Source organism: Saimiri boliviensis, chromosome 12 (genome assembly GCF_048565385.1).
Source record: "Saimiri boliviensis isolate mSaiBol1 chromosome 12, mSaiBol1.pri, whole genome shotgun sequence".
Lineage (NCBI taxonomy): Eukaryota > Metazoa > Chordata > Mammalia > Primates > Cebidae > Saimiri > Saimiri boliviensis.
This window is the reverse complement of record NC_133460.1, coordinates 52,810,360-52,831,564: the sequence shown is the minus strand read 5'-3', so window position 1 is coordinate 52,831,564 and position 21,205 is coordinate 52,810,360. Positions and strand designations below refer to the sequence as shown.

The 21,205-nt window shown below is 42.5% G+C and overlaps 1 protein-coding gene across 3 annotated transcripts in view; it reads left to right on the top strand.

Annotated features, from left to right (window-relative positions):
• USP54 (ubiquitin specific peptidase 54) overlaps nucleotides 1-21,205 on the top strand; it is a 144,104-nt gene that overhangs the window by 19,950 nt on the left and 102,949 nt on the right. Inside the window, exon 1 of one of the 3 annotated variants that reach the window (XM_074382399.1) lies at nucleotides 2,880-6,518. The exons of the other annotated variants lie outside the window; for them this stretch is intronic. The gene's annotated coding sequence lies outside the window, so the exon portion shown is untranslated. Of the gene's footprint in view, nucleotides 1-2,879; nucleotides 6,519-21,205 lie in introns of those variants that run through there. 3 annotated transcript variants of the gene reach the window in all.

Below are 21,205 nucleotides of genomic sequence, written 5' to 3'. Positions count from 1 at the left end.
AAAGAAAATAAGTTCTTTGAGTCTCTTTCATCATTTATTTCAACTCCTTATTTATCTTTACTCATGGTCATTGAAGACCAGAAGGGTGTTTATGAACAAATGGGAATTATTTGTGTTCCTTCAGTGGTAGGGGAACCCCAGGGAGAGGAAATACCATTTTAGCATTGGATTTTTACCTTTCCTGGTGCCCAGTAGGTCTAAGGAAACATCAAGTTTATTTTACAGACTTGAAATAAGAGACTTTATAATTAAAAAATTAAGCTTTAGACAGTTTAGTGTTTTAGAGTACTTACTGATGTCTATAATACATACTTCTAGGGCCTGTGCCTTTCCATATAAATTTTATTTATTTTTTACTATATTTTATTTATTTTTTGAGATAAAGTCTCACTCTGTTCCCCAGGCTGGATGGAGTGCCGTGCCACAATCTTGGCTCACTGCAACCTCCACCTCCTGGGTTTCAAGCGATCCTTCCACCTCAGCCTCCTGAATAGCTGGAACTATATGCATGTTCTAGCATGCCTGGTTAATATTTTGTATTTTTTAAAAAAATATTTGTATTTTTTTTAGAGACTGGGTTTCACCATGTTGGCTAGGGCTGGTCTCGAACTCATGGGTTCAAATGATCTACCCACCTTGACCTTCAAAAATTCTGGTATTACAGACATGAGCCACCAAGCCTGGCCAAATGACTAAATATTTTTGAACTTCACTTCCCTTACCTGTGAGAGTAGGATAATAATAACCAACTTGAACAAATTAAATGAAGTGATAGATGTCAGTTCTTAGCATAGTAGCCATAATGTAATAGGTACTCTAAATTTCAGTTTTCTTTTTCCTTTCATTGAATTGTTTTAAGTTTTAAAAGATAGTGATTATAAATTACTTTGTAAAATGTAGACAGTTATTGGCCGGGCGAGGTGACTCAAGCCTGTAATCCCAGCACTTTGGGAGGCCGAGGTGGGTGGATCACGAGGTCAAGAGATTGAGACCATCCTGGTCAATATGGTGAAACCCCATCTCTACTAAAAATACAAAAAATTAGCTGGGCATGGTGGCGCGTGCCTGTAATCCCAGCTACTCAGGAGGCTGAGGCAGGAGAATTGCCTGAACCCAGGAGGTGGAGGTTGCGGTGAGTGGAGATCGCGCCATTGCACTCCAGCCTGGGTAACAAGAGCGAAACTCCATCTCAAAAAAAAAAAAAAAAAAGTATACAGTTATTTCAAATAGTGTTCATGTTTGTGTTAAAAACAGTCTAGTGCAGAGAAAAACAAAAAAAAAAACAGTCTTAACTCATTTTGGTTATGTTGGTGTAGGAGGGAAATGTAGGGAAATTAGCAGTAGAGAAAGTCTGAATAACTTGTTGACCAATACCATGTGGCAGGAACTATGCTTAATGCTTTGGACACAGTAACTCACTTAATCCTTACAACTAAGTTAAGTGCCTTTCTTCCTCTGAAGATTACTTCATAGTTTTGTTTTGTTTTTTGTTTTGTTTTGAGATGGAGTCTTGCTGTGTCCCCAGGCTGGAGTGCAGTGGCGCGTTCTCACCTCACTACAACTTCTGCCTACCAGGTTCAAGCAATTCTTGTGCCTCAGCCTTCTGAGCAGCTGGGATTATAGCACATGCCACCATACCTAGTTTTTTTTGTATTTTTAGTAGAGACAGGTTTTCACCATGTTGGCCAGGGTGGCCGTGAACTCCTGACCTCCCTTTCCATCTCCTTCCCTTTTTCTTTTCATTTCCTTTTTCCTTCCTTTCTTTCTGTCTTTCAGCAAACTTTTATAATGATACTTACTTTTTTTGGAAACCAGGTCTCACTCTGTAGCCCAGGCTGGAGTGCAATGGCTGGATCATAGTTCACTGCAGCCTCCACCTCCTGGACTCAAGTGATCCTCTCACCTCAGCCTCCCAAGTAGTTGGGACTACAGGTGCATGTCACCATGCCTGGCTAATTTTTGTACATTTTGTAGAGATGGGGTTTCACCATGTTGCCCAGGCTGGTCTCAAACTCCCGGGCTCAAGCTGTCCTTTCACCTCAGCCTCCCAAAGCGCTGGGATTAGAGGCATGAGCCACTGTGCCTGGCTGATACTTACTTTCTACTTCTTGCTTCTAGAAGTGTATTAGCTGCCCTGAATATAATAGGTTCTTCAGTTGTATGAAACTGTTCAGTTAAGAGTAAATAATTTGATGCTTATTAGTCTTTTTCGACAAATATCACCAGTAAGGCTTGAATTGTTTTTTGAAATGAGGAAAGTGGCACATCGTTTGAATTTGAATTTAGAGTGTTTCTCACTTAATACCTTATACTGATCAGACTAAGAGATGGTCTCTTGCTATGTTGCCCAGGCTATACTCGAACTCCTAGTTTCAAGTAATTCCTTCCCATCTCAGCCTCCTGATTGATTGGGTCTGCAGGTGAGCAGCATCATACCCTACTTTGTGTTTTAATTAGTTCTCTTTATTTTATTATTTCATTTTTTTGAGACGAAGTCCCACTCTGTCGCCAGGCTGGCATGATCTCAGCTCACTGCAAACCTCCGCCTTCCAAGTTCAAGCAGTTCTCCTGCCTCAGCCTCCTGAGTAGCTGGGATTACAGGCATGCACCACCACAGATGGCTAATTTTGTATTTTTTTTTTTTTTTTTTTTTTTGAGACGGAGTTTCGCTCTTGTTACCCAGGCTGGAGTGCAATGGCGCGATCTCGGCTCACCGCAACCTCCGCCTCCTGGGTTCAGGCAATTCTCCTGCCTCAGCCTCCTGAGTAGCTGGGATTACAGGCACGAGCCACCATGCCCAGCTAATTTTTTGTATTTTTAGTAGAGACGGGGTTTCACCATGTTGACCAGGATGGTCTCGATCTCTTGACCTTGTGATCCACCCGCCTTGGCCTCCCAAAGTGCTGGGATTACAGGCGTGAGCCACCGCGCCCGGCTAATTTTGTATTTTTAGTAGAGATGGGGTTTCTCCTTGTTGGTCAGGCTGGTCTCAAACTCCTGACCTCAGGTGATCTGCCCACCTTGGCCCCCCAAAGTACTAGGATTACAGTTGTGAACCACCAAGCCCTGCCACTGTTTTTGTTTTTGTTTTGACAGTAGCTATCCTAATAAGTATGAGGTGATATCTCACTGTGGTTTTGATTTATTTTCTCTAATGATTGGTGATCTTGAGTGTCTTTTCCTGTGTTCATTGGCCCATTGGCCATTGGTGTATCTTCTTTGAAGAAATGTCTGTTCAAGTCCTTTGCTTATTTATTTATTTTTGAGACAGTATCGTATTCTGTTGCCTAGGCTTCAGTGCAGTAGTGCTATTTCGGCTCACTGCAACCTCTGCCTCCTGAGTTCAAGCGATTCTTCTGCCTCAGCTTTCCAAGTAGCTGGGATTACAAGCACGTGCCACCACGCCCAGCTGATTTTTGTATTTTTAGTAGAGATGGGGTTTCACCATCTTGGCCAGGCTGGTCTTAAACTCCTAACCTCAAGTGATCTACCCGTTTTGGCTTCCCACAGTGCTGGGATTACAGGCATGAGCCACTGTGCCGGCCCTTTGTTTATTTTATTTTATTTATTTATTTATTTTTAGGTGGAGTCTTGCTCTATCAGCAGGCTGGAGCGCAGTGGCGCTATCCTGGCTCACTGCAACTTCTGTTTTCTGCTTTCAAGCAGTTCTCTTTCCCAGCTTCCCGAGTAGCTGGGACTACAGGCACATACCGCCACACCCGGCTAATTTTATTTTTTTAGTTTTTTTATTTTTAGTAGAGACGGGATTCCACCATGTTGGCCAGGATGGTCTCAATCTCTTAACCTTGTGATTTGCCCGCCTCGGCTTCCCAAAGTGTTGAGATTACAGCCGTGAGCCACTGCGTCTGGTCCATTTGTTTGTTTTTTTAATTGTTGTTGACTTGTCGGAGTTCTTTTTTTTTTCTTTTTTTTGAGACAAGGTTTTACTCTATCACCCTGGCTGGAGTTGAGTAGCATGATCTTGGCTCACTGCAACCTCTGCTTCCCGGGTTCAAGGGAAGCATTCTCTTGCCTCTGCTTCTCGGGTTCAAGGGAAGCATTCTCTTGCCTCTGCTTCTTGGGTTCAAGAGAAGCATTCTCTTGCCTCAGCCTCCCAAGTAGCTGGGATTACACATGTGCGCCACCATGCCCGACTAATTTTTCTTCATTTTTAGTAGAGGTGAAGTTTCACCAGGTTGGCCAAGCTGGTCTCCAACTCCTAGCCTCAAGTGATTAACCTACCTCCCAAAGTTCTGGGATTATAGGTATGAGCCAATATGCCCATCAGGAGTTCTTTATATATTGTGGATATTAACCCCTTATCAGAGTAATTATTTACAAATATATTCTCCCATCTCATGGGTTGTCCTCTCTCTTTTCCTTTGATTTACGGTTCTGTTTTTTAAAAAATTTTATTATATATTATGTAAGACATTTAAACGAATAATATAGTAAACATCTTTGTAACCACCATCTAGCAAATTAAAAATTAGTAAATTAGTTCGACCCTGAGTTTCCCCTTATTGATTACAAGTCCCTCACCAAAGGTAACCACTAATTAATTTGATTTATGCTCCTTAGACAGCCTGTTAGTGTATTAGAAGCTTGTCATGACTGAAGTAAAAATACTGCAGAGGTCCAGGGGAAAGCTAAGGTGGAATGAGTTCTTCTAAGATTTTTGTGTTGCTGTTATCCAAAGCCTGGTTCAGCACCCTGTCAGAGATACTTGCATGTAATAGGTGTACAGGAATGTTTGTTGAATGACTATTTGGAACCCATGTACTTCTGATTGAAGATATTTTTACCAGTATTTTATATATATATATATATATATATATGTGTGTGTGTGTGTGTGTGTGTGTGTGTGTGTGTGTTTTGTTTTTGTTTTGAGACAGAGTCTCTGTCATCCAGGCTAGAGTGCAGTGGCATGATCTCAGCTCACTGCCACCTCCACTTCCCAGGTTCAAACAATTCTGTCTTAGCCTCCCAAGTAGCTGGGACTACAGGCGCATACCACTACGCCTGGCTAATTTTTTTTCTCTTTTTTTTAGATAGAATCTCACTCTGTTGCCCAGGCTGAGTGCAGTGGCATGATCTCGGCTCACTGCAACCTCTGCCTCCCGGATTTAAATGATTCTCCTGCCTCAGCCTCCTGAGTAGCTGGGATTACAGATGTGTGCCACCGTACCAGGCTAATTTTTGTATTTTTATTAGAGATGGGGTTTCACCATATTGGTCAGGCTGGTCTTGAACTCCTGACCTCAGGTGATCCACCCACCTTGGCCTCCCAAAGTGCGGAGAGATTACAGGTGTGAGCCACTGGGCCTGGCCACTATTATACTATTTTGACATGAAGTGAAGTTTATACATCTCTGTGTTAGGATTACTGTATGCTTTACCAATAAATAAACAGCTATGGCAGACTAAATGTTTTCTTTTTTTTTTTTTAAAGATGGGGTTTCACCATGATGGCCAGGCTGGTCTTGAACTCCTGACCTCCGGTGATCCACCCATATCAGCCTCCCAAAGTGCTAGGATTACAGGCGTGAGCCACCATGTCCGGCCAATGTTTTCTTATTTCTTTGTTTAGAGATGGAGTCTTGCTCTGTCACCCAGGCTGGAGTGCACTGGCATGATCTTGGCTCACTGCAACCTCCGCCTCCTGGGTTCAAGCGATTACCCTGCCTCAACATCCTGAGTAGTTGGAATTATAGGTGCGTGCCACCACACCCGCCTAATTTTTTGTATTTTAGTAGAGACAGGGTTTCATCCTGTTGGCCAGGAGGGTCTTGACCTCCTGACCTTGTCATCCACCAGCCTCAGCCTCCCAAAGTGCTAAGATTACAGGCATGAGCCACCGCACCTGACCAGAATAAATGTTTTCTTAGAGGTAGTAAAACTGAGGGCAAACCTGAGTGGGAGCATGTTAGCTCTAAATACATACTGTACATTTAACTGCGTTGGCTAATTTAACTTTTAGATAGGGCAAATGGAATAAGGCAGATGTTGAGGTGTTGCATTTTCAGTTCAGAAAAATGGTTGTACATTTTGAAAGAAGGCATGATTCTGGTAAGATCTGACTGTGGGCAAGGGACTGTTGAAACAAGCAGTGCAGTGTTTCCAGGGCAGTGGTGAAGGACTTAACCTCCATTATAGCTGAAAATGAAGTTCTCTAACAAAGCCAGAGTAGCAGCAGCAGCAGCTGTTGCCTCTGCTACCTGTGTTCAGTGGCTGTGTGAGGTGGCTAGACCAGGAAATGATTCGATGGCGCTAGGCATGTATAAGGAAGGACTTATTTTGGCTCTGGATAAGTGGTTGTACAGGTTGTGGGTGTCATTTTAAACATACAAAGATCTGCTTACTGGAGGAGGGGCAGCTTCTTGAGGATCAGGTGTGCATCTGAAAGGGATGAGCTCATCCTTCTAACCAGACCTGCTCTAGACGCTGACTGAATGTTTTCCTAATTGCAAGTCCTACAGCTGGGAGAAGCAGGAAATGATTGACGCTTCAGGCACTTGGTGAGTAGGAAAAAAGAAAAAAGGCTTTTTTGGGGAAGCTTTTGAAATGTGTATGTGAATATCAGGTTGAAGGTGACATATACACACACTCAATCTTTCTCTAAGTTGAGGATTGCTGTAAAGTGTATGGTGGTGTTGAGGAAAGAAAAGCTTTGGTGTTTCTAACTTTATTCTAGTGCTTCTTTTTGAGGTGACTTTTCATGACTTAACAATTTTGTTTTCTACACTGTCCTGACTGGTTTCATTTCTCTAGGAAATAAGAATCTCGGGAGCTCTTTTTTATTTTTTAAGGATCTTCATAGCTTGTTTTGGAGCTTTTATTGATGGAACTTATCCTACAATTGAAGACCTCTGTGTTGGATTTCGGAGGTCCTATACATGATCCTGTTTTGTTTTAATTTACCCAAACTTTCCTATTCACTTTAAGTGAGGTTCTTAAAAGTGAACTTGGTTTAGAAAAGAAATATCAATTATGTGTTATTTATTCATTTATTTGTAACCTTTATTTTAGGTTCCAGGGTACGTGTATAGGTTTGCTGTATAGGTACATTGCATGTCACAGGGGTTAGATGTACAAATTATTTCTTCATCCAGGTAATAAGCATAGTACTTGATAGGTAGCTTTTTGATTCTCACTCTCCTTCTAACTTCTACCCTCAAGTAGGCCCCAACTGGTTATTATTTTGTTTTTTCTTTTTATTTTATTTTATTTATTTTTGGGTTATTATTTTGAATGGAACTTTTTATTTTGAGATAATTCTAGATTTATACAGTTATATAATAATAATATTGATCTGACGTACCACTTACTGAGTTTCTCCCAATGGCAATATCTTCCAAAATTATAATACAATTTTACAACCAGGGTATTGACATTGGTACAGTCAAGGTACCAAATATTTTCATCACCACAGGATCTACCATGTTGTCCTTTTATAGATACTCCCACTTCCTTTCCACCCCTACACCTCTCTTTTTTTTTTTTTTTTTTGAGATGTAGTCTTGCCCTGTTGCCGAGGCTGGAGTGCAATGGCAAGATTTTGGCTCACTGAAACCTCTGCCTTCCGGGTTCAAGCGATTCTTCTCCCTCAGCCTCCCTAGGAGCTGGGACTATAGGCGCCTGCCACCATGCCCAGCTAACTTTTGTATTTTTAGTAGAGATGGGGTTTCACCATATTGGCTATGCTGGTCTCAAACTCCTGACCTTGTGATCTGCCTGCCTCAGCTTCCCAAAGTGCTGGGATTACAGGCATGAGCCGCCACATCTGGCCCCCTATACCTTTCTTAACTCCTGTGAACCGCTAATGAAAAAATCAATTTTTAGCAAATTTTATGTGCAATCCTGAGAAATTTTGTATTCAAGATCCACATGGCTTTATGAAAAGAGCCCTTGGGCCGTGTGCAGTGGCTCACGACTGGGGGACCAAGGTGGGCAATCACCTGAGGTTGGGAGTTTGAGACCACCTCACCAACATGCAGAAACCTTGTCTCTACTAAAAATGCAAATTAGCCAGGCATGGTGGCACATGCCTATAATCCCAGCTATTAGGAAGGTTGAGGCAGGAAAATTGCTTGAACCCAGGAGGCAGAGGTTACCGTGAGCTGAGATCACGCCATTTCACTCTAGCCTGGGCAACAAGAGTGAAACTCCATCTCAGAAAAAGAAAAGAGCCCTGCCGGGCACGGTGGCTCAAGCCTGTAATCCCAGCACTTTGGGAGGCCAAGGCGGGTGGATCACAAGGTCAAAAGATCGAGACCATCCTGGTCAACATGGTGAAATCCCGTCTCTACTTAAAATACAAAAAATTAGCTGGGCGTGGTGGCGTGTGCCTGTAATCCCAGCTACTCAGGAGGCTGAGGCAGGAGAATTGCCTGAACCCAGGAGGCGGAGGTTGCGGTGAGCCGAGATCACGCCATTGCGCTCCAGCCTGGGTAACAAGAGCGAAACTCCGTCTCAAAAAAAAAAAAAAAAAAGAAAAAAAAGAAAAGAGCCCTAAACTGCAATTGATTTTGGTTCATTGTAGCTCTTTACCTTGGGCAAATAATTTTAATTTCTCTGTGCTTCAGTTTCCTTATCTATAAAATGGGATAGTGGTATATTAATTTCTATCTAACCTATTTTGCAGGATTTTTGAGAAATTGTAAAACTCTTTCAAAAAATAGGCATTATGTACATTATTATTAGCAGTAGGGATAATTGTTTTCAAACTAGAAAGTATATTTCAAGTTAAAAACTGGAAACTGTAGCCCAAGATGCTAAAAGTGAATATTTTTAAATGAATTTAAGTCTTAAAGCTCAAATGAATTACATTTCAGGGTGCTGAATTAACTGGCTGATGATCTCAGAGCCACTGTTGTTAATCTTTGAGAAACCATAAAGACTAGAGAGAGACAAATGTCTTGATATCCAAAAAGAGGAAAAGAAAGTAGTTGGAAAACCATAGACCTGTAAAATCGTTAAATTTTGGGAAAATTCAATTATAAATTATTAAACATGATACAGAGTATTAAAATAAGAGTGTGGGTTGATTGGTCATAACAAATTACTTCTATTTCTATTTTTGGATTTCATTACTTCTGTTTAGGATTAAGAGGTTTGTGGATCAGGGGATTATTCTAGATACAGTGTGTCAAAATCCCATCAATTTCACAGTCTTTCATGTGGCTGATAATGTGGTGATACAAATTTTGTTGACTGGTTAAGAGAATGTGTCAGACATTGAATAACTGTACCTACTGACAATCTTGATTTTACCGGGAAGGTCCCTGATAGATTATTCTTAATTTTTCCATTGGCAGTCAGTCTTCATGGGTTATTTTTTAAAGCATGTTAATCAGATATGTAAGAATTTGCAAAGCTGCAGGGGTAATTTGATGAATAAAGTTTTAAAATGTATATCCATAAGATGACATTGTGAGCCCAAACTGAAATTAAATTTAACAGGGATAAGCCCAATGTTTAAATTAAAAATGTCAAATGTATAAGAGCAGAATGAGGAAGGGCTGGTTGGGGAGCAGTTCATGTGAAAAATACCTAGGAATTTTTGTTAGCTGTAAATATTGCTAGCAGGAGCTGCCTGCAATGTGGCTGCTGAAAACACTTTCAACGAGGAGTTTATCCAGGTCACAGAAGTATTTGGTTCCAATATATTTTTGTACTAGGTTGGAAGCACATTTTAAATATTTGTTTATATTTTATTTTTATTTAAAAAATTTTATCTAGGCCGGGCACGGTGGCTCACGCCTGTAATCCCAGCACTTTGGGAGGCCGAGGCGGGTGGATCACGAAGTCAAGAGATCGAGACCATCCTGGTCAACATGGTGAAACCCTGTCTCTACTAAAAATACAAAAAATTAGCTGGGCATGGTGGCGCATTCCTGTAATCCCAGCTACTCAGGAGGCTGAGGCAGGAGAATTGTCTGAACCCAGGAGGCGGAGGTTGCGGTGAGCCGAGATCGCACCATTGCACTCTAGCCTGGGTAACAAGAGCAAAACTCCGTCTCAAAAAAAAAAAAAAAAAAAAATTGTCTGTTTATTTTATACCGTAGCTGTCAGATCTTATGAGTGTTTGTTCAAACTGGATAGTTGCAAAGTTGAGAGCATTCCAAGTAAGGCAGCAGAACCATAAATGGTCTAAAAGCATTTATATAGGAAATTGTTGGGATTTGGGGAAGAGGGTATTGAGATATTTTATAACTGCAAAAAGTAATATAATAAATATCCATATTCCCACCACCCACAATTAATCACTATTGGTATCTGTTTTTCTTACTTGTCCCTCTCACCTTTGTCTCCCTTGCCTCTGAAATAAAATGTTATAGATAAATTCAAAGTCCTTTCCCTTTCACCCCCTACAAGGAACTCTGTCTTCAACTAAGTCAACCTTTTTTTTTTTTTGAGATGGAGTTTCCCTCTTGTTGCCCAGGCTGGAGTGCAGTGGTGCAATCTCTGTTCACTGCAACCTCTGCCTCTTGGGTTCAAACAATTCCCCTGCCTTATCATCCCATGTAGCTGGGATTATAGGCATCTACCACCACGCCTGGCTACTTTTTTGTATTTTTTTTTTGTTTTTTTTTGTTTTTTTTGAGACGGAGTTTTGCTCTTGTTACCCAGGCTGGAGTGCAATGGCGCGATCTTGGCTCACCGCAACCTCCTCCTCCTGGGTTCAGGCAATTCTCCTGCCTCAGCCTCCTGAGTAGCTGAGATTACAGGCACGAGCCACCGCGCCCAGCTAATTTTTTGTATTTTTAGTAGAGACGGGGTTTCACCATGTTGACCAGGATGGTCTCGATCTCTCGACCTCGTGATCCACCCGTCTCGGCCTCCCAAAGTGCTGGGATTACAGGCTTGAGCCACCGCGCCCGGCCTGTATTTTTAATAGAGGTGGGGTTTCACCATCTTGGCCAGGCTGGTCTTGAACTGCTGACTTCCGGTGACACTGCCTCGGTCTCCCAAAGTGCTGGGATTACAGGCGTGAACCACTGTGCCTAGCCATCTATCTTATTTTTATTAAAGTAATACATAAGCATAGTTTGAAAAGTTTAGGCCGAGTGTGGTGGCTCATGTCTATAATCCCAGCACTTTGAGAGGCTAAGGCGGGTAAATCACTTGAGGTTGGGAATTGCTTGAACTCGCGAGGTTCAAGCAATAAATAAAATAAAAACAAATAAATAGATAAAGAAAAAGTTTAAATAGTAATAGTAATATATACTTACAAGGAAAAATAGCAGTTCTCGCACTGCTGGGGGCAGCCACATTCATCTGTCTTAAACATTGCTAATAGCATGATTATATCACTTGCTTTTAAAAAATATTAAACATTTGCTGAGATGGAGTTTGGTGTCTAAGAAAAAAAATTAAACATATATAAAGTGCCATAGAATAGAAGGCTTTGACTGTTAAATACATATATGTCTTCTCCCTTATCTTCCCAATATAGTTATATTATTTTGGGGAGTAAATTTTTATTTATTTATTTATTTATTTATTTATTTATTTATTTTTTGAGACAGAGTCTTGCCGTGTCACCTAGGTAGAGTGCAGTGTTGTGATCTCAGCTCACTGAAACCTCTGCCTCCTTGGTTCAAGCGATTCTCCTGCCTCAGCCTCCTGGGTAGGTGGGACTACAGGCGCACGCCACCATGCCTGGTTAATTTTTGTAATTTTAGTAGAGATGGGGTTTCACCATATTGGTCAGGCTTGTCTTGAACTCCTGACCTTAGGTGATCCACCCACCTCAGCCTTCCAAAGTGTTGGGATTACAGGCATGAACCACCATGCCTGGCTGGAAGATGTTTTTATTTTACCTTTAAAATAAAATAATATCATGTCTGGGAATAGAATTTGATGTTGGAAATAATTTTCTCATAATTTAAAAAGTTGTTGCTATTTTATTGCTTCCCATGTTGCTGATGAAAAGTCTGATGCCATTGTTTTGATTTTATTTTTGTAAGCACAAATGATAAGTTGTTAAAAATACATGAAATTATGTAATTAGGGCCGGGTATGGTGGCTCATGCCTGTAATCTCACCACTTTGGAAGGTCGAGGTGGGCAGATTGCTTGAGCTCAGAAGTTCAAGACTACCCTGGGCAATGTGGCAAAACCCTGTCTCTACAAAAAATACAAAAAACTAGCTGGGCATGACTGGGCGAGATGGCTCATGCCTGTAATCACAGCACTTTGGGAGGCCGAGTTGGGTGGATCATGAGGTCAGGATATTGAGACCATCCTGGCCAACATGGTGCAATCTGTCTCTATTAAAAATACAAAAATTAGCTGGGTGTGGTGGTGTGTGCCTATAACCCAGTTACTTGGGAGGTTGAGGCAGGAGAATTGCCTGAACCCAGGAGGCAGAGGTTGCAGGAGCTGAGAACGAGCCCCTGCACTCTAGACTGGTGACAGAATGAGACTCTGTTTCAAAAAAAAAAAAAAAAAAAAAAATTAGCTGAGTGTGGTGGCACACACCTGTGGTCCTAGCTACTTGGGAGGCTGAGGTGGGATGATCACTTGAGTCCAGGAGGTAGAGGCTGCAGTGAGTTGAGATTGCGACACTCCACTCATCCAACCTGGGTGACAGAGCAAGACCCTATCTCAATTAAAAAAAAAAAAAAAAAAGTAATTAGGTTGTGCAGTGGATCACATGTGTAATACCAGCATTTTGGAAGGCCGAGGCAGATCACTTGAGTTCAGGGGTTTGAGACTAGCCTGGGCAACATAGTGAGACCCTGTCTTTGCAAAAAATAAAAACGAAAAGTTAAAAAATGTAATTAGGCCGGGCGCGGTGGCTCAAGCCTGTAATCCCAGCACATTGGGAGGCCGAGGCGGGTGGATCACAAGGTCAAGAGATCGAGACCATCTTGGTCAACATGGTGAAACCCCGTCTCTACTAAAAATACAAAAAAAATAGCTGGGCATGGTGGTGCGTGCCTGTAATCCCAGCTACTTAGGAGGCTGAGGCAGGAGAATTGCCTGAACCCAGGAGGCGGAGGTTGCGGTGAGCCGAGATCGCGCCATTGCACTCCAGCCTGGGTAACAAGAGCGAAACTCCGTCTCAAAAAAAAAAAAAAAAAAAAAAAAAATTTAATTAACTAATAGACAGGATGTGAATGGGATTTGTAATGCATACGTTTTACTTTGGAATTCTACCTAAAATGTAATGTTTTCATAGGAGCTGATTCTTATCAAGGAGTTAGGATCTGACCATTGTTTCTTTCCTTCCCTCCTCCTCTTCCTTCTCCTTTCTTCTTTTTCTTCCTCCTCCTCTCTTCTTTCTCTTCCTTCTTCTTCCTCCTCTTCCTTTCTTTTCTTCTCCTTCCTTCCCTTCTTCCTCCCTCACTCCCGCCCTTCCTTCCTTCCTTCCTTCTTCTTCATCTTCTTCCTTCTTCTCCTCTTCTATTTTAGAGACAGAGCAGAGTCGCACTCAGTGATTCAGGCTGGAGTGCAATAGTGCAATCTTTGCTCACTGCAATCTCTGTCTCCTGAGTTCAAGTGATTCTCATGCCTCAGACTCTCTGGTAGCTGGGATTACAGGTGCACCATTATGCCTGGCTAAATTTTGTATCGAGACCAGGTTTCGCTGTGTTGGCCAGGCTGGTCCCGAACCCCTCACCTCAAGTGATCTGCCCACCTTGGCCTCCCAAAGTGCTGGGATTACAGGCATGAGCACCATGCCTGGTCTGTCATTCTTTTTTTTTTTTTTTTTTTTTTTTTTGAGATGGAGTTTTGCTCGTTACCCAGGCTGGAGTGCAATGGCGCGATCTCGGCTCACCCGCAACCTCCGCCTCCTGGGTTCAGGCAATTCTCCTGTCTCAGCCTCCTGAGTAGCTGGAATTGCAGGCACGCACCACCATGCCCAGCTAACTTTTTGTATTTTTAGTAGAGACGGGGTTTCACCATGTTGACCAGGATGGTCTCGATCTCTTGACCTCGCGATCCACCTGCCTCGGCCTCCCAAAGTGCTGGGATTACAGGCTTGAGCCACTGCGCCCAGCTTGTCATTCTTTTTTAAAAAAATTATTGTATTGGCCCGACGCAGTGGCTCATGCCTGTAACCTAGCATTTTGGGAGGCCCAGGTGGGCGGATCAATTGAGGTCAGGAGTTTGAGACCAGTTTGGCCAACACGGTAAAACCCCATGTGCCTGCAGTCTCAGCTACTTAGGAGGCTGAGGCTGGAGAAGGCTTGAACCTGGAAGACAGAGACCAAAGTGAGCCAAAATTGCGCCACTGCACTCCAGCTTGGGTAACAGAGCAAAACTCTATCTCAAAAGAAAAAAATTTATTGTGGCTAAATATACATATCACGTTAACCATTTTTAAGTGCATAGTTTTTGACTGTTGGTTGGTTTTTTGTTTTTTTGAGACAGAGTCTCACTCTGTCACCCAGGCTGGAGTGCAGTGGCACAATCTCGGCTCACTACAACTTCTGCCTCCCGGGTTCAAGTGATTCTCCTGCTTCAGCCTCCTGAGTAGCTGGGATTACAGGTGCTTGATAGCACACCTGCCTGATTTTTATATTTTTAGTAGAGACGGGGTTTCACCATGTTGGTCAGGCTGGTCTCGAACTCCTGACCTCAGATGATCCATCTGCCCGTCTCAGCCTCCCAAAGTGCTGGGATTACAGGCGTGAGTCCCTGCATCCAGTCTTTTAAGTGCATAGTTCTGTGGTATTAAGTACATTCACATTATTGTGAAACCATTCTGATTCCCAGTCCTTTGTGTGTGGCTTCTTTTTTTTTCCCCCCTCTAGCTTACAGACTTTCTTTTTTCCTTTTTGGACATAGAGTCTTGCTCTGTTGCCCAAACTGGTGTGCAGTGGTGCTATCTTGGCTTACTGCAGTCTTGACCTCTTGGGTTCAAGTGATCCTTCCACCTCAGCCTCCTGAGTAGCTGAGCTTACAGGTATCTACCACCATGCCCAGCTAATTTTGTTGTTGTTGTTTGGTTATTTTTTGTTTTTTGAGATGGAGTTTTGCTCTTGTTGCCCAGGCTGGAGTGCAATGGCACGATCTTGGCTCACTGCAACCTCCGCCTCCCAGTTCAAGCAATACTCCTGCCTCAGCCTCCGAGTAGCTGGGACTACAGGCGCACGCCCAGCTAATTTTTGTATTTTTTTTTTTTTATTAGAGACAGGGTTTCACCGTGTTGGCCAGGATGATCTCGATCTCTTGACCTCATGATCCTCCCACCTTGGCCTCCTAAAGTGTTGGGATTACAGGCATGAGCCACCATGCCCGGCGTATTTTAATTTCTTTTGGGTATATACCTAGGAATAGAATTGCTAGGTCAAATGGTAACTCTATTTTTGATATTTTGAGTATTTGCCAAACTGTTTTTTTTTTTGAGACGGAGTTTCGCTCTTGTTACCCAGGCTGGAGTGCAATGGCGCAATCTCGGCTCACCTCAACCTCCGCCTCCTGGGTTCAGGCAATTCTCCTGCCTCAGCCTCCTGAGTAGCTGGGATTACAGGCACGTGCCACCACGCCTAGCTAATTTTTTGTATTTTTAGTAGAGACGGGGTTTCACCAGGTTGACCAGGATGGTCTCGATCTCTCAACCTCGTGATCCACCCGCCTCGGCCTCCCAAAGTGCTGGGATTACAGGCTTGAGCCACCGCGCCCGGCCTCAAACTGTTTTTTTATTTTTATTTTATTTTATTTTATTTTTATTTTTATTTTTATTTTTTTTTGAGATGGAGTTTTGCTCTTGTTACCCAGGCTGGAGTGCAATGGCGCGATCTCGGCTCACCGCAACCTCCGCCTCCTGGGTTCAGGCAATTCTCCTGCCTCAGCCTCCTGAGTAGCTGGGATTACAGGCATGAGCCACCATGCCCAGCTAATTTTTCGTATTTTTAGTAGAGACAGGGTTTCACCATGTTGACCAGGATGGTCTCGATCTCTCAACCTCGTGATCCACCCGCCTCGGCCTCCCAAAGTGCTGGGATTACAGGCTTGAGCCACCGTGCCCGGCCCAAACTGTTTTTTTAAAGTGACTGTGCTATTTTAGATTTTCACCAGCAGCAAATGAGGATTTAGGTTTTTCCACATCCTTGCCAACACTTATTAACTGTCATTTTGATTATAGCCATCTTTGTGGGCATGAAATGGTATTTCATTGTGGTTTGATTTTTGTTTCCTCATTTTAATTTAACCTGCGTTTAAAAGTTACATTATTAATGACTTTTGGGTTTTTTTTGAGATGGAATTTCACCCATGTTGCCCAGGCTGGAGTGCAGTGGCGCCATCTCGGCTCACTGCAACCTCCACCTCCCGGGTTTGAGCTATTCTCCTGCCTCAGCCTCCCGAGTAGCTGGGATTACAGGTGCCCACCACCACGCCCAGCTAATTTTGTATTTTTAGTAGAGATGGGGTTTCTCCATGTTGGTCAGGTTGGTCTCAAACTCCTTACCTCAGGTGATCCACCCTCCTTGGCCTCCCAAAGTGCTAGGATTACAGATGTGAGCCACTGCCCGGCTTTTAATTTTTTAAGAATTAAAAATTCTTAAAAAAGAAAGTCATTGGACTGGGCACGGTGGCTCATGCCTCTAATCCCAGCACTTTGGGAGGCCGAGATGGGTGGATCCCAAGGTCAGGAGTTTAAGACCAGTCTGGCCAAGATGGTGAAACCCCGTCTCTGGTAAAAATACAAAAAAAATTAGCTGGGCGTGGTGGTGGGAACCTGTAATCCCAGCTACTTGGGAGGCTGAGGCAGGAGAATTGCTTAAACCTGGGAGGCGGAGGTTGCTGTGAGCCGAGATGGTGCCATTGCACTCCAGCCTGGGTGACAGAGTGAGACTCCATCTCAAAAAAAAAAAAAAACCAAAAAAAATACTTTTTAATTCTTAAATTTTAGATTTACAGAAAAAGTGAGAAGATAGTACAGAGTTCTCATGTTTCTATTTTCCCTCAGTTTTCACTATTATTAACATCTTACATTCATATAGTGTAATGTTACAATAAATGAACCAATACTGATGTTATTAGTAACTGAAGCTCATGGTTTCTTCAGATTTCCTTGGATTTTATTTATTGTTTTATTTTTCTGTTCTAGGATTCCATCTAGAATTTCACCTTCCATGTAGTTGTCATTTCTTCTTAGGTTCTTCTTAGCTATAACAATTTTTCAGACTTTCCTTGTTTTTGATGACCTTGACAATTTTGAGTAGTGGTTATGTATTTTATTCGTTTCGTTTTTCTCATGATTAAACTGGGTTTATGGGTTCTATCGAGGAAGACCACAGAGATAAAGTGCTATTCTCATTATATCAAGAGTATACATAATCAGTTTATCATTACTGATGTTGACCTTAAACACCTGGCTGAAGTAATGGTTGTCAGGTTTCTCCACTGTAATTTCACTCCTTCTGCCATTCCATGCTCTATTGTGCAGCTTTTCATGTGCTTATCCATTCATAGATCTTTTGGGAAATGACTATTCAGATCCTTTGCCCATTTTTAAGTTATTTGCTTTTATTATTGAGTTGTAATAGTTCTTTGTATGTTCTAGATACAAGTCCCTTATCACTTGTATCTATGTTCTAGATACAAGTCCCTTATATATTATAGAAAATATAATTCGCAAATATTTTCTCCCATTCTGTAGGTTGTCTTTTTTAGTTTCTTGATGGTGTCCATAAAAGGTATAAAAGCTTGGTCAGGACTGGTAGCTCATGCCTGTAATCTGAGCACTTTGGGAGGCCGAGGCAGGCAGATCACGAGGTCAAGTGATCGAGACCATCCTGGCCAACATGGTGAAAGCCCATCTCTACTAAGAATACAAAAAAAAAAAAAATTAGCTCGGCGTGGTGGCACGTGCCGGCAGTCTCAGCTACTTGGGCTGAGGCAGGAGAATTGCTTGAACCCAGGAGGTGGAATTTGCAGTTAGCCGAGATTGCACTGCTGCATTCCAGCCTGGCGGAACGAGACTCCGTCTCAAAAAAAAAAAAAAGCATAAAAGTTTAATATAATTTAATTAATTAATTTTTGAGATGGAGTCTTGCTCTGGAGGGCATTGGTGCAATCTTGTCTCACTGCAACCTCCGCCTCCCGGGTTCAAGCGATTCTCATGCCTCAGCCTCCCGAGTAGCTGGGATTACAGGTGTGTGCCACCATGTCCAGCTAATTTTTGTATTTCTAGTAGAGATGGGGTTTTGCCATGTTGGAAAGGTTAATCTTGAACTCCTGACCTCAGGTGATCCACTCTCCTTGGCCTCCCAAAGTGCTGGGAGTACAGGTGTGAGCCATCGTGCCCAGCCAAAAGTTTTAATTTTGATGAAGTCCAATTTATGTACTTTTTTCTTTTGTCACTTGTGTGATATATCTGCCTAACCCAGGGTTGTGAAGATTTATGTCTATGCTTTCTTCTAAAAGTTTTATAGTTTTGGTTCATTCATTTAAGATTTTGATCCATTTTGAATTAATTTTTACATATGGTGTGAGATAGGAGTCCAACTTTTTCTCTTGCATATGGATATTCAATTATTCCAGCACTATTTATTAAAAGACTACAGTAGTTTCCCTTATCCATGAAGGATATGTTGCAAGATCTCCAGTGGATGCCTGGAACTGTGAATAGTACTGAACCTGATGACTGTTAATTAGAACATATTTCTGTTTATTTCTTCCACCTACACATTTAATGCCTTTTCCACCTTTTTTTTTTTTCTTTTTTGAGACAGAGTTTTGCTCTTTTGCACAGGCTGGAGTGCAATGGCTCAATCTCGGCTCACTGCAATCTTTGACTCCCAGGTATGAGCGATTTTCCTGCCTCAGCCTCCTGAGTAGCTTGTTTTATAGATGCCCGCCACCATGCCTGGCTAATTTTTATGTTTTTGGTAGAGACAGGGTTTCACCAAGTTGGCCAGGCTCCTCTTGAGCTCCTGACCTTAGGTGATCCGCCCACCTCAGCCTCCCAAAGTGCTGGGATTACAGTTGTGAGCCACTGTGCTAGGCCTTTTCCATCTTAACTAAGCACTTATGTAACCCCTGAATGGATTCATTCTGCCCATTTCCCCCATACAGCTGATTTATCGAGACAAGGGAATTGCAATGGAGAAAGAGTTTAATTCATGCAGAGCTGGCTGCACAGGAGACTAGAGTTTAATTATTACTCAAATTAGTCTCCCCAAATATTCAGGGACTGGGATTTTTAAGGCTAATTTGGTGGGTAGTGGTTCAGAGTGGGGAGTATTGATTACTTAGGTCAACGATGAAATCATAGGGAGTCGAAGCCGTCCTTTTATGCTGAGTCAGTTCCTGGGTGGGGCCACAAGACCAGATGAGACAGTTTATTGATGTGGGTGGCACCAGGCAATCCATCAAGTTCAGGGTCTGAAAAATATCTGGAACACCAACCTTAGGTTTTACATTAGTGATGTTATCACTAGGAAGAGTCAGGAAGGTACAGAACCTTGGAGCCTTTAGCTACATGATTCCTGAACTATAAATTTTAATCTTGTAGCAATTTGTTAGTCCTGCAAAAGCAGTCTAGTCCCCAGGCAAGAAGAGCATTTGTTTTGGGAAAGGGCTGTTTTTGTCTTTGTTTCAAAGTTAAAATATAAACTAAATTCCTCCCAAAGTTGGTTCTCCCTAGTCCAGGAACAAGGATAGCTTAGAAGTTAGAAGCAGGAGGCTGAGGCAGGAGAATTGCCTGAACCCAGGAGGTGGAGGTTGTCGTGAGCTGAGATCGCGCCATTGCATTCCAGCCTGGGTAACAAAAGTGAAACTCCATCTCAAAAAAAAAAAAAAAAAGAAAAAAAAAAAAGAAGTTAGAAGCAAGCAAGATGGAGTCAGGTAGGTCAGATCTCTTTCACTGTAGTAATTTTCTTTGTTATAATTTTTCAAAGGTGGTTTCACTTACCATGTCCTTTGGCCATGACTTTTTGCAGTTCAAGGTGTGACAGTCAAACTAGCATGAATTTCCTTTTCCTTCTTCATAATTTCATGGATAGATTTGTTCTTATAGTAGATCTTAGCAGCTTTCGTGTATGAATGTTTTTCCTTTCGTTGTTAAGTCATTAACTTTCACTTTTTCACTTAAAGGAAGAACCTTATGGCTTCTGTTTGGCCTGTTTGAATTGCCAGTATCACTACTCTTGCATTTTGGGAACCTTATCAAGTAAAATAAAGTTACTTGAACACAAGCACTGAGAGATGCTGACAGTCAATCTGATAATTGAAGGGCTACTAAGTGACTATCGGGTGCGAAGTGTAGACATGCAGATAAGCTGGACAAAGATGATTCATGTCCTGGTCACTCACAGAATTTTCATGTAATATTTTCAGGCTATGTTAACCTCAGGTAACAAAAACCTCAGAAACCACTGGTGATGGCAGGGTTGGGGGAAGCAACACGACCACTACTTTCTTCTTATTATTCTTTTTTTATTGAGGCAGGGTCTCACTCTGTCACTCAGATTGGGGTGTGGTGGCACAATCTCAGCTCACTGCAACCTCCACCCCCCAGGTTCAAGCAATTCTCCTGCCTCAGCCTTCCCAGTAGCTGAGATTACAGGTGGGCACCACTACCGCCTGGCTAATTTTTGTATTTTTAGTAGAGATGGGGTTTTACCATATTGGCCAGGCTGGTCTTGAACTCCTGACCTCAGATGATCTGCTCACCTTGACCTCCCAAAGTGCTGGGATTATAGGCATAAGCCACTGCACCCGGCCTTTTTTTCTTTCTTTCTTTTTTTTTTTTTTTTGAGATGGAGTCTTGCGCTATTGCCCAGGCTGGAGTACAGTGGCACCATTTCAGTTCACTGTACTCTCTGCCTCCTGGATTCAAGTGATTCTTCTGCCTCAGCCTTCCAAATAGCTGGGATTACAGGCACGTGCCGCCATGCCTAGCTAATTTTTGTATTTTTAGTTGAGACTGGGTTTTACCATGTCATGAGGGTGATCTCAAACTCCTGACCTCAAGAGATATGCCTGGATTACAGACGTGAGCCACTGCAGCTGGCTGACTACTTTCTATAAGACTAGCATTTAGGTAATTCTGTGGTGTACTTGAGAGGGATTTTCATACTCTTCTTGCTTTCTAGGAGCTTTAAGTCCAGTTGAAGACTTTTAAAAACCCTGTTGTAGGCTGGGCGCGATGGCTCACGCTTGTAGTCCCAGCAGTTTGGGAGGCTGAGGTGGGCAGATCACAAGGTCAGGAGTTTGAGACCAGCCTGACCAACATGGTGAAA